General features: G+C 46.6%; 2 non-coding genes across 2 annotated transcripts; both read right to left on the bottom strand.

Annotated features, from left to right (window-relative positions):
- Positions 1 to 4,192: 4,192 nt before the first annotated feature.
- On the bottom strand, positions 4,193 to 4,308 carry LOC123248064. The gene has a single exon (XR_006506171.1). It is a non-coding gene; the product is annotated as a U5 spliceosomal RNA (small nuclear RNA).
- A 414-nt stretch (positions 4,309 to 4,722) lies between these two features.
- Positions 4,723 to 4,838, bottom strand: LOC123248068. The gene has a single exon (XR_006506175.1). It is a non-coding gene; the product is annotated as a U5 spliceosomal RNA (small nuclear RNA).
- Between the last annotated feature and the right edge of the window lie 10,451 nt (positions 4,839 to 15,289).

Raw genomic sequence — 15,289 nt, 5'->3', positions numbered from 1 at the left:
CCCTCCGCATCCTTGCTCCAACTGCTTCGCTTTAGGTCCCCAGGCTCGAGTCCAAGCGCATCCTTCGGAGCCTTCTCCCAGTGAGCCTTCCCGGGGAACTTGATAGGCGCTGGGGGAGGGGCTTGGTCAGCAGGAAGCTAGGCCGAGTTAGGAAGACCGGAGTTCAGATTTAGCCTCACATCCTTCCTAGCTTTGTCTGCCTCGGTTTCCTGAACTGTAAAATGGGGATCATGCTAGTACTGCTTCTCAGGTTACCCAGTGCCTGGCATATGGTAAGTGCTTAATAAATGTGGATTATCACATCCCTCTCTTCGCCTCCAGGCGAGTCCAGACAGCTCTCTCAGGAAGGGGGGGGGGGGGTCAGGGCGGGGGAGGGGTCTTCATTGGCGAGCCCTACCTGCGTGTAGGGAGATGGAGCAGCAAGAAAGTCGGTCTGGCTAGACCCAAGTGAAAATAAATTCAAAGCCAAAAGGGAAACGCAGAGAGGGTGCTTCTTGAAGGGTCAGTGATAGGATGAGACTGGCAGGCCTTTAGGAATACTGTGGCTTTAGCTGCTGAGAGGAGAAGAGAGAAGTGCCCGGAGCCCCTCAGAGAAATAAGAGCCTCCATCAGGGACCATCTAGTCAATGTAAACGGCAAAGCCTTACATAGATCCCTATTGTCTGAAAATCAGGCCACAGGATGGATGGATACCCAATCAGAGCCCTCTGTGTGATTAGTGCTTTTTATTATTAAAATGACTACAATCTATATTTTTAGGATAGCTTCAAATTTTGTACGATAGGTAGGAAATCATTTTATAGAGATCCATTTATAGAATTCCCATTATAGAATTCTTCTTACTATTCTATAATAAACCAGCATTTAATGAATTAATAGTTCATACCCTTGAAGCTGCTTTAATCTTTTCCTCTCTTTCTCTGCCTCGAGAGTAAGAAGGACACAGCATGGCAAAATCAAAACATAATACACTCGGGGCAGCTGGGTAGCTCAGTGGAGTGAGAGTCAGGCCTAGAGACAGGAGGTCCTAGGTTCAAACTCGGCCTCAGCCATTTCCCAGCTGTGTGACCTTGGGCAAGTCACTTGACCTTCATTGCCTACCCTTACCACTCTTCCACCTATAAGACAATACACCAAAAATTAAGGGTTAAAAAAAAAAATAAATACCATTAAAAAAACATAATACACTCACTTCATTTTCTCATGCTGAATTTAACCCTATAAAACAAAAACATTCTTACACTTTACTACTTAACCAGTTAGACTTGCCCCCCCCCAATTTGGGGGTTCTTACACTCTAATCCACTTTTGAAATATGTCGAAGGTTCTTTTATAAAAATAAAATTTAGATAACATAAGGTCTTGGTAGCCTTAAAGACTGTTTAGACTAGGTATAGGTAGAAATACATTTTGTGTGCCAAAATTTTATGTAACCAAGTATAATCTTGATTTTCTTTTCTCTGTTTTCTCTGAATTTGAAATGTAAAATTTCCCAACATTTGTGTGACTGTGAGAGAAAGGTATAAAAATAAAGATCTGCAGGAGGTTGGAGAGAACAGCTTCTGGAAAACCCACTGTGTCTCCAACTCTCTTTCTTCCTCCCTCTCAGCTAAACCATCACACCTCTCAAGATAACTGGAAACTGCTGGCTGGCTTCCAGCAGAGAAGGAAGGGAAGAGAGGGATCATCACAGGCCTTTTTCATTCATTTCTTGCCTTTGAGCTGGAAGGGGCCTTGGATGGCTTCTGCCCCTCTCTCTTCTTTCTTCCTTCACCCCTGTCTCCCATGAGGAAGTGGCCTCACTCCTTATCCAGGCTGCCTCCTTTATCTGCTCAAGTGACCTCATTCCATCCCATCTCCAGCAGCCTGTCTGCTCTGATTTTCTCTTTCTCTCCAGGCTCTTACTGCCAGCAAACATGCCTGGATCCCTTGATTCTCTTTTCCCTTGCTAAGGATTGGCCTTGAACTCTTCTGCCCTCGATAGCTAAACTAGAAAAGGCCTTCTACAACAGGTGCCTCCTTTTTCTCTCCTCTCTTTTTGCTCCTCACTATCTGCCTTCTGACTTTATCTTTCCACTGAAATTGTTCTCTCCACCTTTATTACTAATCTCTTAGTTGCCAAATTGCCTGTCTTCATTCTCCTGGTCCCCTCTGCAGTCTTTAATATGGGTGATCACTCTCTCCTCCTTGATGATCTCTTCTCTCTAGCTTTTGGGACACCATTCTCCTGGTTCTCTTACCTAGCCAATCTTTCCCAGTGTCCTTTGCTCCATCCTTCTCCAGATGACAACCTCTAACCATATCCCTTAGGGATCTGTCAGAGTCCTCTTCTCTTCTCCCTCTATGCCAATTCATTTGGTGATTTCTTCACATCTAATTACTACCTTTGTGCTGGTGATTCTCTTAAAAAACAAAAAACCCACCAAAACCCTTACTTTCTGTCTTAGCAACAACTCTAAGACAGAAAGGCAAGGGTTAGGCAATTGGAGTTAAGTGACTTGCCCAGAGTCAAACAGCTAGGAAGTATCTAAGGCCATATTTGAGCCCAGGTCTTCTGGATTCCTGGCCTGGCACTGTATTCACTGTGCCACCCTAGCTGCCCTATATTGATGATTCTCTAATCTATTTATCCTGCCCCAATTTCTCGTCTGATCTCCAGTCTCCCATCTCCAAGTACCTTTTGGACATCTTGAACTGGATGTCCTGAAGACATGTTAAATGCACTATATCTAAAACAGGACTCTCCCCCCAAACCCTCCCTCCTCCTACCTTCTCTTTTACTCCAGAGGGTCCCACCATTGTCCCAATCCCTGAGGCTCACGTCCTGGGAGTCATCCTGGACTCATCAGTATCTCATCCTCCCCCAAACTGTTCCCAAGGCCTGTTGATTTCACTTCTGCAACATGTCCCAAATAGGTCCCCTTTTCTCCTCTGACATGGCCACCATTCTACCCACCATGTCTGGATTATTGCAATAGCCTGGGGGAGGATCTGCATCTGCCTCCTCTCTCCCTAGTGGTGTCCAGCTTCCATTTAGTCCCTAAAGTGGTTCCTTAAGCACAGGGTCAACTATGTCAACTCTAGTGGCTCTATTGCCCCCAAGAGCAAATACCAAATGTTCTGTTTGTCATTCAAAGACTCCTCCTAGCTTTCCAGTCTTTGTACACTTTACTCCCTAATACATACTCTTCCATGTAGTACCACAGGCCTCCTGACTGTTCCTCAAATAAGACCCTCCATCTCTCTGATCCTGGCATGTTCCCTCCTATCTGGAAAGTTCTCCCTCCTCTCATCTGACTACTGATCTCCTGGTATCTTTTAAGTCTCAACTAAAATTTTACTGTCTACAGAAAGCCTTCCCCAAGTCTCTTAATTCCGGTGTCCTCCCTCGGCCAACCATTTCTTATTTATCCTCTATGGAGCTTGCTTTGTGTATATAGGTTTGGACATTTTGCCCTCCATTCAAGTATAAGCTTCCTAAACGCAGGGACTGTCTTTTGTCTCTTTTTAAAATCTCCAGCCCTTATAGAGCACAGAGCCTGGCACATAGCAGTCGCTGAATAAATATTTATAGATTGAGTTTAAATCCAGCCTCAGCTCAACCTCACTACTTGGGCAATCTGTTTGCCTCAGTTTCTTCATCTGTAAAGAAGGGATAACAGCTCCTATTAGGTTGCTCCTACAACTCCCAGGGTTGTCTTGAGGACCAAATCAGATAATGATTGTAAAGCACTTAGCACAGTACCTTTGCAATTATTATTGCCAGGCCCTCTAATAATTATCGCTATAAAGTTCACAAAGCTTTATATATTACAGGACTGTATCCTCTTGTTGGCCCTGTTAGCGTTAGAAATCGGGTTTACCATTTTACAGATAAAAAAAAAAGTCTGAGAGAAGTTAAAGTGACTTATCCAGAGTCAGGAAGTGGGTAGGATCTGAGACTGAAATCGCCAAACTATTCCCTTTCAGGAAATAGTCATACAGAGTAAAGGATTAAATCCTTTCAGTTAGAATTCCATCGTGCATGAAGAAGTCTATAGTAGTTCTATTCAACAAATGTAAGACAAAGTAAACAAGAACAACCGAACCGAAACCTAAATTCAGGTTTAAATACCACTTACAAACAGAAAACGCACATGCATCATACAGCTTTCGCACAACATAAAAACTATTCTTCGAACATGTTAGAAGTAGCCTTGTCGCAACAAGGCCTCGAAAAATTAGGTAAAAACTCTTGGTTGTTCCTCTCCACGGAAATCTTTAGTAAAAGGCGAAAGATTTATACGATCTGAAGAGAAACCAGAGTATACTTTTCCGTCTTCTGTCCTCTCCAACCCACTAGCCTGCACTCCGGTTAAGCTCATGGTGACTAGTTCGAGCTCCCAGGTGGCTTTGCACTAGCTTTCGCGAAAAAAGTTCAGAGAACGTCTTTTAGAGAAAGAGATGAGACCTGCCCAAGGTCTGGAATTTCTCCATTCCAGACCTTGGGCAGGCCTCGGAGAAATCTACTCGCCACGAACGAAAAACTTTTGGTATCAATGGCGCGCGGAGAACAATGGGAAAACGAGTATGTAAATGACCATGCTTCCTGCAACTAAGCGCCCCAAACGCTACCCAATTTGAGTAAAACCGCAGTTTCGCGCTAAGAGAGGTATCACTATACGGAAAGAATAACGGTGGATATTAATTAGAGTTTGTTCTGTATTTGAAACGAAGAAAGAGAGCCTTGCCGAAGCAAGACTTCAAAAAATTGGTTCCAAACTCATAACTGTTCCTCTCCACGGAAATCTTTAGTAAAAGGCGAAAGATTTATGCGATCTGAAGAGAAACCAGAGTATACTGAAAGCTCCTCGGGTCCCCTCCCAGAGGACCCCGGGGCCCGGGTACAGTCAGGGCGGCCTCGCGGTCTGCCAGCTGAGCTCTGCGTCTACATTCGAGAAGCTACTGCTCGAGGTCTGAGCCGCGGTGTGCCGATGACCTCCCGAAAAATTCTTTGGAGCCCAGTGCTGGACAGCCAGGCAGAAGAAAGGGATGGCTTCTCTTACAAGGCATCATGGGTATGCAAATGAGGGATGTGATTCTTCTACAGAAGCCGGGAGCAGGTGAGTTTTCCCCAGAGGGACAGCAGTGGCTGAATGCGCATGCGTGTAGAACCAGCGGGCGGGGCTAGTGGTCCTCTCCCTTTAGCCCTTGGACAGATCCTGTTGGAATAGTCAACTCTAGGCGCGATGGAGGAGTAGATTAGGGGGCGGGACTGCAAGAAATGGAATAGATGGAGGGGAGGGGATCTAGTGTATAAGGGCCGGGGCTGGTTTGAGGATAGACACAGGGAATGGGGCCCAAAGGAGATGGGGGTTCGTCCCATTCAGGTGAGTGTGGATGAGGTGTCCAGTGTAGACGGGAGCGGAAGGAGTCTAATACACATGGGGCATCCCGTGTAGATGGGGGTTTGGGATGCAGGAGGGGAAGAGGGTCCACTGGAGATGGAACGTAGAAGGGAGTATCCAGGGTAGATGATGGGTTCAGGGAGAGGTAGAGGAGATGGGCTCCAGTGTAGATGGAGGGGAAGGAGTCCAGTGCAGATGGGAGTATCTACTATAGATGATGGGTTCAAGAATAGGTGGCGTGGCTAGGTTCCAGGGTAGAGGTGGAGATGGGGATGGCCAAAGGGGGTGAGGTCCAAAGTTGAGGGGAAGGCTGGGCTGGGTACCCGGGTGGGGTCCAGGGTTTCTGGGGAGCTGGGGCATCCTGACCCTTGGGGGTGGCTTCAGAGTGACTTTGTTTTAAAAGGTCATGTCCATGTCTGGTTGTGTTTTATTTTTTTTTTGTTCAACGTGTTTCTTGTAGTTTTAAAAAAAGCAACAAACCTTATTCAGAAGGGCAAGGGCTAGGAAAGTGGAGTTAAGTGACTTGTCCAGGGCCACACAGCTAGGAGGTGTCTGAGGCCAGATTTGAACCCAGGTCTTCCTGTGTCCAGGCCTGACACTCTCTCCACTGTGCCACCCAGCTGCCCTTTGCCCTTATGTATTTGATCCCTCCAATGTAGAGGAGTCTCAAGGAGTTGGGCTGATTTGTGTGAGCCCCACACGTGTGGACTACGGTAGGCCGTCGCCTTTCCATCACAGTTACAAGAATTCCAGGAATAAAAGAAGAAATACAAAGCCCCAACTGGACGGGGATGAGGTGTGTGATCCTGGCCAGGTTCCAAAATAAAAGGGGGCCCTTTTCTTCCCATGCCTTGCTCCTGGGGTCCAGGCATGTACAGAGTGCCCAGAGGTGGTAGTTGTGGTCTCCAGGGGCTGCCTGGGTCTGCAGGCTGGTTGTTAAATGTTCAGTGTGAGCACTTGGAAATCCCCAAAAGCTACAAATCCAGACTTGACTTGTGTTAGACTGAAGAAAGTGATGAGGAAAATGTTCATAATACAGATGAAATTTATTATTTATTTTAAAATATATTTTTTTAAACCTTTAACTTCTGTGTATTGGCTCCAAGGCAGAAGAGTGGTAAGGGTGGGCAATGGGGGTCAAGTGACCTGCCCAGGGTCACACAGTGTGTAAATAGAATTAGCTTAGCCCATTCATAGTAAAACTCTACTTAACCTAGGCATAGAAATGTTACCCTCACCTTCCTTAGTGGGGAGGGGAGATGAGTTACCCACACGTGACAATAAGTAACAAATCAAGAACAAGGGATGGCCCTTTGGGCAGTCCAAATCAGTGCAGAGGCTGCCATTTGTCTACTTGAATTAGAGGTGGACCCCCAGGAAGTGACGAAAGACACTTTCTCTTCAAGTGTGTTGGTTACTTCCTGTTGGGGGAGTTCCTGCTTTGAACTTGGCGCTGAAGGATCTCTGAGGAGACCTCAGGCAGCTTCCACTCTGAGTGATCACGTGGGTAACTTAGGCTGACTTCCTTGGGCCTACCTTGGTGTTTCCAGACTCTTCCTTTAAGTAGGCTCTGGTTTATTTGATTGCTGGGCCTTGTGGCTTGTAGCCTAATTCTTTAGCCTTTTAACCTTCTCTCTCCGTCCAGGCCTCTGCAGGCCTGGACTAGCCTTTCCCTCTCTTTATTTCCTTACCTTTTACCTTCCTAATTGTAAATAAACTAGCTTTAACCTGAAGCTGACTTGGGTCTAATTTAATTACGGAATCAATCTGAATTGTTGATTCCTGGAAGCCACACTCTAAATATAAATCTATAAAATACATAAAATCTAATCTTACAACAGCTGGGAAGTGTCTGAGGCCAGGTTTGAACCCAGGACCTCCCATCTCTAGGCCTGACTCTCAATCCACTGAGCTACCCAGCTGCCCCTGAAATTTATTTTTTAAAAAGGTTAAACTCTTACTTTCTGCCCTAGCAAGGGCCAGGAGGTTGGGGTGAAGAGACCAGGGAAGCATTTGAATGAAGGCCCTCTCGACTCCAAGTCCACTGTGGCCTGCAGATCAGATGAAGAGTGTCAATGAGTGTGTGTGTGTGTGTGTGTGTGTGTGTGTGTGTGTGTGTGTGTGTGGTTACACATTTATTAGCACACTCTGCCCCCCAAGTCATGAGCTGCAGGACTCTCGGAATGCCTTCCTGGTGCCTCGGTGGGAACTGGAGCCTAACCTTGATCCCTCTCCAGGGTGTTGGCTCAGCACCTTCCCCGGCCCTTCTCTCCCTTTGATCTCACTGGGTGGGCAGCCCTGAACCTGTGCCTCCTCCGGGCCCTTGGCTGGGTGCCTCCCCCACTCTCATTCTCAGGCTCTCTGTCCCAGCTGCCCTAACCTTCCCTCTAGTGACTTCACAAAGTCACGGTTCCTGCCTGAGCCCCTTGGATGACCAGCCCTGATGGACAGACTCACTACCTTACGCCGAGAACTGCCCATCTCTCTGTCTCTTTTCAGCAGCTCTCACTGTGGGCAATTTGTTCAGCCCCAACCTGCCTCAGGATCAACGCTCCCCATTGCCTGCTCCACGAGCCTCACCCCCCACCCCCCACTGATTGCTCTGCCGTCCAGGTCAAGCGGACCAAGACCCATCGGTCCCCGGCAGGGTGATGGGGTTACCTTGAAAGGATTCACTAGCAGGGATTTCTCTGCCAGCCCCTACTCTAGGCACAGGCCTGGTGCGAAGTGCTTTACAAATATCTCATCTGATATAGGTAGGTGCTATTATCCCATTTTACAGATGAGGAAACAAAGGCAGACAGAAGTTAAGTGACTTCCCCAAAGTTTCCCTGCCTCCAGGCCCAGTGCTTTATAGCCACTGTGGGGCCGCCTTGGCTACCAGAAGGACCCTCCCCTCCTGGTTCCTTCATGCAGCCCAAGATCCTACGGTGTTTGAGGCTGCCACATCGCTCATATTGAGCTTGGGGGCCACTAAACCCTCAGATCTTTTCCACATTAAGTTTTATTGAACTTTCTTTCTGCTCAGTCTTTCAGTGAGTGGTCATTTAACATATAAAATTTATACTTCTCAACCTGGCCTTCAAGGCTTCCACAGGAGGGTGTACCCCTGCTTTTCAGCTCTGTCTGTTCCTGCTCTTGTCATATTCTCTGCCCACTGAGCAGGTCCTTGGACTTTCTAGCTTTCATGCCTTTGCTCAGGCTGTACCCTTCCATTGGGCCTGCCTTTCCCACCTTCCCACACTGGCTTCTCCCATTTCTTAGATACTAGTGTCTCTCCCTCCAGCTCAAACTTCACCCTTTGCCCATCTCTGAAGCTTTCATAAGGCCGTGCTCTAGTTATCCATCTTTATGCCCTCCTCCACAGTTTGCACCCTGAGGACAAGCATTCTGGCTTCCTGAACTCCCACTGGGTTATCCCTCCTCCCCGGGCTCTGCCCAAGGGGGCACAGAATCAGTGTCCTGGTGGTCATGGCTTTTGAATGCTACCAGGAGGAGGAGGAAACCCAGCTGGATACAGCTGAAGCAACAGGATCCTCGGAGGGCAGGAAAGATGCCCAGGAGGCAACCTGGGCTTGGCTAGTCAACCTCCATCCAGCAGACCTTGATGGAGAGAGCTCAGGACCCTGAACCCGAGAGCCTGGGGAATGGCAATCCTTGGTGCCCAGGGCCCAAAGCCATGGCCTTACCAGCAGCCTGCCAACCATTCCTGCAAGGGTTCAAGAGCCAGGAAGGAAGGTTTGTGCCCTCAAAGTCCTCAGCTCTGTCCGGTGGTCTGACATCAGAAAGCAGTTTGGTTTTATCAGAGGACAGACATTAAAGAAGTGGCCTTACCATCTGCTCTGCTGCTGCGCCCTTTCCATCTGATGATGCAATGGAAACCTACCCCAGGGCTTGTTTCCCCATTCAATTGTAAGTTCCTGGAGGCTTTTCTATTTGTATCCTCAGTGCTTTGTACATAGTAGGAGCTTTAATGAAGGCTTCATCCATTCATTATTAATTTATCCTGGATCTTGATTTCTCTTTCTTTGTATCTTAGGGAGGACTGCCCAAATGGGTAGAACATCCTGACAGAGGACTTGCTTTTTGGTAGAGCTGTGTGACCCTGGGCAAGTCACTTAATCTCACTTGGAGTCTCAGTTTCTCCATCTGTAAAATGAAGATGCTGATCTGGCCTCCGATACTAACTAGCTGTGTGATCCTGAGCAAGTCACTTCACCTCAGTTGTCTGGCTTTTATTGTTCTTCTGCTCTGGAACCAATATTTAGGATCGATTCTAATACAGAAGGTAAGGGGTTTGTAAAAAACAAAGGGGCTGGACTCTATAGCCTCTAAAGAGATGAAATAATATCTGTCAAGCCTTTGGCACAGTGCCTAGCACATAGTAGGTTCTTAGTAAATGCTTGTTCCCTCACCTTCCCCCTCTAAGGTCCTTTGCTTTCTTTTTTCTTTTTTAAAAGATATTTTATTAGGAGGCAGTTGGGTAGCTCAGTGGATTGAGAGCCAGACCTAGAGATGGGAGGTCTTAGGTTCAAATCTGGCCTCAGACACTTCCTAGCTATGTGACCCTGGGCAAGTCACTTGACCCCCATTGCCCACCCTTACCACTCTTCTGCCTTGGAGCCAATACACAGAAGTTAAGGGTTTTAAAAAAACAAAACAAAACAAAACAAACAAAAAAAACCCAACAGCAAGAAACTCTACACATATAAGGCTATCCAGCAAACATTTAAGCACAGACTATGTACCAGCCATAAAGACCAAACAAGAAGCAGTTGTTGGCCTCCTGGGGTCCAGCAGCCTGCTCTGGGGTCATTCACTGTGTTTCTGAAGCCAGAGTGGCCTGGCCCAGGCTGTATAAGGTCTTGGCTTGGGGCATTTCCCAGGGGTCTCCAGGGCAAAGCTCAGAAAGCAAAAAAACACGGGACATTCTCAGGGATCTCCCATAATAGCTCCAGGCCAGAGCTCATGGAAGGGTTAGCCCAAGGCCGGGGAATCTAGGCTCTTTCTTCTTCTGCAAATGAAGGCCATTGCCAGGAGATCAGGCTGCTGGTCAGGGAAGCATTTCCCAGGCTCCTCTCCTCTTCTGTGGCCCCCAGCTAGGTGTGCCCTAACGCGAGAGTGGCAGAGGAGGATGATGTGACTCGTCGGGTCAAAGCCAGGCAGAGATGGACAAAGAGAAGATTGGGGCAGGGGAGCCAAGGAGGCAGAAGCCGAGGAGGGGGCTACCCCAGGCAGTAGGAGTCGTGCAAAGCCGATACCCCTCTTTTCTCTCTTTTCCCAGGGGTCCACGCTGAATGCCTCCCCCACCTTTATTTCCTCAAAATTTAGTCCCTTGTTCAAACACTTCAAGTCTTCATATTGTAACTGGGATACTGTTCATCGTTGTTCATTCGGTGTGTCCGTCTCTTCATGACCCCATTTGACATTTTCCCGGCAGAGATACGGAAGCGGTTTGCCATTTCCTTCTCCAGCTCATTTTACAGATGAGGAAACTGAGGCAAACAGGGGGAAGCAACTTGCCCAGAGTCACATGGCTATTAAATATTTGAGGCCAAACTTGAACTCGGGAAGATGAGGCCTCCTGACTCCAGGTCCAGGTCTCTATTTACTCTCCACCCAGGAACAAAAATAGTCATTTTGTTGTTTTTGTTGCTCAGTCACGTCCAACTTTTCGTGCTTCCATTTGGGGTTTCCTTGGCGAAGATCCTGGAGTGCTTTGCCATTTCTTCCTTCAGCTTATTTGTACAGGCGAGGAGACCGAGGCAAACACATTTTATAGAAATGATATTGTTATTGTTTAGATGCCTGAGAGTAAGGGATGGAGAACACGTCCAAGGAGGGGAGAGATTGTATAGGGAGAAGCTTTGCCAGAAGGGTGATCTCTGGGTGGGGACTCGAAGAGTTATTCCTTTTCTCAGCTGGCTTGTTTGTTTGGGAGGAGCTGAGGGAGTGGGCAAGAGGAAACCTTGGTCAAGGGAAAGAGTAGCCAGACTCACAAGAAGGAGGGAGACGTTGAGCGAGAGCAGGGGCTCCCCAACATCGCTTCAACCTAGCACCCCTGCACTGATTTGTACCAAACGACAGACCTCGGGGCCACCGTAGTGGGGAGAGAGTTAGCAAGGACCAGGAAAGGTGTGTGGCTGGAGGTGATGCCTGCAACTAGGGATGCCCATTGTTCTGGGGAAGAGAATGGAAATACAGTAAGGAAGGGAAGTCGAAGAGGAAGAGGCTTTGTTTCTATTTAATTCCGGAGGTAATAGGGAGCCACTGGAGTTTATTGATGAGAGGAGGGACTCGTTCTGAGCTTGTGCCTAAGGAGATTCACTCTGGGTGGAGGATGAATTGGAGTTAGAGATGAGGGTGCCTGATCTGAGATGATGGAAGTGGATGTGGGAACAGAGGCGAGAGACAGGGAGGAAGACTCAACAAGATATGGAGGGTAAGAGCGAGGAGTCTAGGTGGTGAGCCTCGGGGACTGGGAGGATGGTGGTCTCCTTGACAGTAATAGGGAAGACATGAAGGCTGATGGAGGGGAGGGAAGAAGAGAATGAGTCCTACTTAAATATGGTGACTTTGAGAAGTCTATGGGTCAGCTGGCCAGAAATGCCCAAAAGGAGAGAGACTGAGACTTGGGAGTCATCTGCAAAGAGATGATAAACTCACAGGAGTGGCTGGGACAGTCAAGTGAGAGCTTGCAGAAGGGCCAAGACAATTTTTTCCACCCCCTAAACCCTCACCTTCTGTCTTAGAACTGATTCTGAATATCATTCCCAAGGCAGAAGAGCCGTAAGGGATAGGCAGTGGAAGTTGAGTGACTTGCCCAGGGACACACAACTAGGAAGGGTCTGAGGCTAGATTTGAACCCAGAACCTCCTGCCTCTCTTCCTGGCTCTCATTCACTGAGTCACCCGGCTGCCCCCCAAGTCACGGTCTTGATTCAGCATCATATAGAGGAGGATCTAGCAAAGGAGAGAGAAGTAATCAGACAGTGGGGAAGAGGATGGAGGCAGGAGAGAGACAGAGGCAGAGAGAGAGAGAGAGAGAGAGAGAGAGAGAGAGAGAGAGAGAGAGAGAGGGAGGGAGGGAGGGAGATAGGAGGAGAGAGAGACAGAGACAGAGAGAACTTAATTGTTAGTGCTAAATGCTATGCAAAGCACTGGAGATACAAATACAAGCAAACAAGACAATTCTCATTTCCTTCCTTCAGGAAGCTTACATTCCATTTGAGTAAGGCAAATTCATAGAGAGCTAGAAATCTGGAAGGGGAGAAAGGGAGAATATGTGTATGATTTGGAACTGGTCACCAGGAAGTGAAGAGAATTCCTGGTTTCTGGCTTGAAAAGGCTCACTCATTAGTGTTCAAGTTTCCAGAGATGAGTCTAAGATTCCTTTAGGAGAAGGCATAAATGATGGCTAGAGAGAGATGGCATAGTTTGGAACTGGTGGCTGGGAAGTTATATATATATATATGTATATATATATATATATAGTTGTATAGGTATTCAATCTATAGTCTTTTATTTTCTTCACCCATTCATCTCTCTCTCTATTCATATATCCCTTTATCTGTCTCTCTCTCTCTCTCTCTCTCTCTCTCTCTCTCTCTCTCTCTCTCTCTCTCTCTCTCTGTCTCTCCTATATGTCCATCCATCCATCCATTTATCCATTCCTTTCCTACATCTACTATGTGCAAAGTACTGTGATTAACCAACTAATTGAACACATGGAACATGCTCAGATATCTAAAGAGAAAAATTATTCCTCTTTATCCTCATCATAATGTCTACAAGTTCACTAATCCTTAGTGTGTCAGTCTTTTCAAATCTTACACTCTGAACGTCTCACTGTTGTGATCCCCATCTGGGTTCTTATTCAAGGTTCAAGGCCTTGAGTTAGGGACTGAGCTTCCTGACAGGTATAAAGTATGGCCATTGCACTCAATGATTTTATAGTCTAGTTGCCACTATAGGTAATTGGTATGGAAAAGAGCTGGACTCTAGTCCTAGTACAGCTATTGCTGCCGTGTGACCTTGGGAAAGGCACTCCATCTCTTTGGGTTACAGTTTTCACCCTCAAAACTTTCAACTCTGTCATGCTATATTCCCAGGTTCTATCAGACTGTGTTCCAAAGTCCCTTCCAGCTTTCACATTCCATGTTCTCTTACCTTGTGTTCTAAGATCCCTTTTTTCTCCGACGTTCTGCATTCTATAAGAAAATATAACAAGCTGAATCAAGTAACCCAAAGCCCGTGTTCAGGGTCCATTTCACTATGGCACTTAACATTCCAAATATTATTGCATCTCATTGTATGCACACACGTGCTTCTCGTGAGGCCTCTGTTCTCAGGCAGTTTGATTCGGCCCCAGAATCCCCTGACATTTTAGTCATCTAGGATTATTTTCCTATCCCACCCTAAAATTGAGTGGTGTGTTGGTCAGACAGCTGTGGTTTTCTGCTCCCAACGAGTATTGTCACACGTGCTTATATTATTTCCAATGGGCATGAGTAAGTACTTTGGTATTTTTCAAAAGGAAACCACATTGCTTTAAATTGGAAATGGAAGTTCTTAGCTGAGAAGCTGCTGTCGCCTGCTTAATCTAAGGGAGTGAATTGTACTCTGTGGAGTAGAGAGAGGTATCTGATGCACCATTATTGAACCACCTTCCTTAGTGTGTCACCAACTGTGCCAGATGGGGGGACACAAAGGCAACAGCAGGCTCTGTGACCGAGGTGCTTACCAGAAGAGAAGCTACACCGGATACTGGTTCTGAAGTCAAGAGGATCTGGATTCAAATTCTGTCTCTGACACTTACCCTCCATAGAACCTCAGGGAAGTCACAGAACTTCACCAAGTCTCAGTTTCCACCCTACTATAATAAAGATTAACTTAGACAGCCCCTGTCGCTCCCCTCCCCCAGGACTGGATCTATAATTCCTCTTGGGACCAGTTTCCTCACTTATAAAATGAAGAGGTTGGATGATAAGAGCAGCTATAGGTGGCACAGTGGATAGAGCTCTGGGTTTGTAGTTCAAATCGGGCCTCAGACATTATTAGCTGTGTGACCCTGGTCTGGGCAAGTCACTTAACTGTTTGCCTCAGTTTCCTCATCTGTAAAATGAGCTCCATGCTTTTGTCCTCCATACCTGGTGTGTTCTCCTTCCTCACCTCAGCTTTTTAATTTCTTCGGTTCCATCAAGTCTTAGCTCTGAGTATCCCATTCCGGTCTTTTCCAGTCCCCCTCTCCACTTAGTTCAGTCTCCATTGAGATCACTAATTCATGCCTATCTGATCCTCACCTATCTTTGATGTAGTGGGTCATTGACCAGTCATGTCTTCCATTAGAATTTTAGCTCTTCTTCTTTGGAGGCCAGGACTGTTTTGCCTTTTCCCCTACCCACAGTGCTTAGCATAGTGTTTGGCACAGAGTAAGCCCTTAATATTTTATTTCTGACTGATTGGCTGCTGGAAGAAGTGGAACTAGAACCCAAACCTTCTGATACCAACTCGTGTTCTCTTCACCCCTAAGGCTTCCTCACTTGACTGTACATATTATTCCAGTACCATAGCTTCTTGATTATCTGCCAAACCATTCTGACTATTTCAAATTTATTCATTTTTCCTTCAGTTCATATGTGGAAAATTTTTTTTCTTCCATGGAATAGTCAGCTCATGGAGAAGAATTTTTGGCCAAAATGGAACTTCCATTTTTCTCCAAGTTTAATGCCTACAGACTGTAATAGGAAACAACTTCTGGGATTCCAAAGTGAAAACTTTACTTTTCTTTCCCCTCTTTATAGTATTATCCTTTTTTCAGTTTTTTTAAGTCTACTTTGGCCAAATCACAAATAGTAGTAGTAGTAGTAGTAGTAGTAGTAGTAGTAGTAGTAGTAGTAGTAG

This window comes from Gracilinanus agilis, chromosome 4, assembly GCF_016433145.1.
Source record: "Gracilinanus agilis isolate LMUSP501 chromosome 4, AgileGrace, whole genome shotgun sequence".
NCBI lineage: Eukaryota > Metazoa > Chordata > Mammalia > Didelphimorphia > Didelphidae > Gracilinanus > Gracilinanus agilis.
The sequence above is the reverse complement of the archived record's forward strand: the minus strand, read 5'-3'. Positions and strand labels throughout refer to the sequence as shown.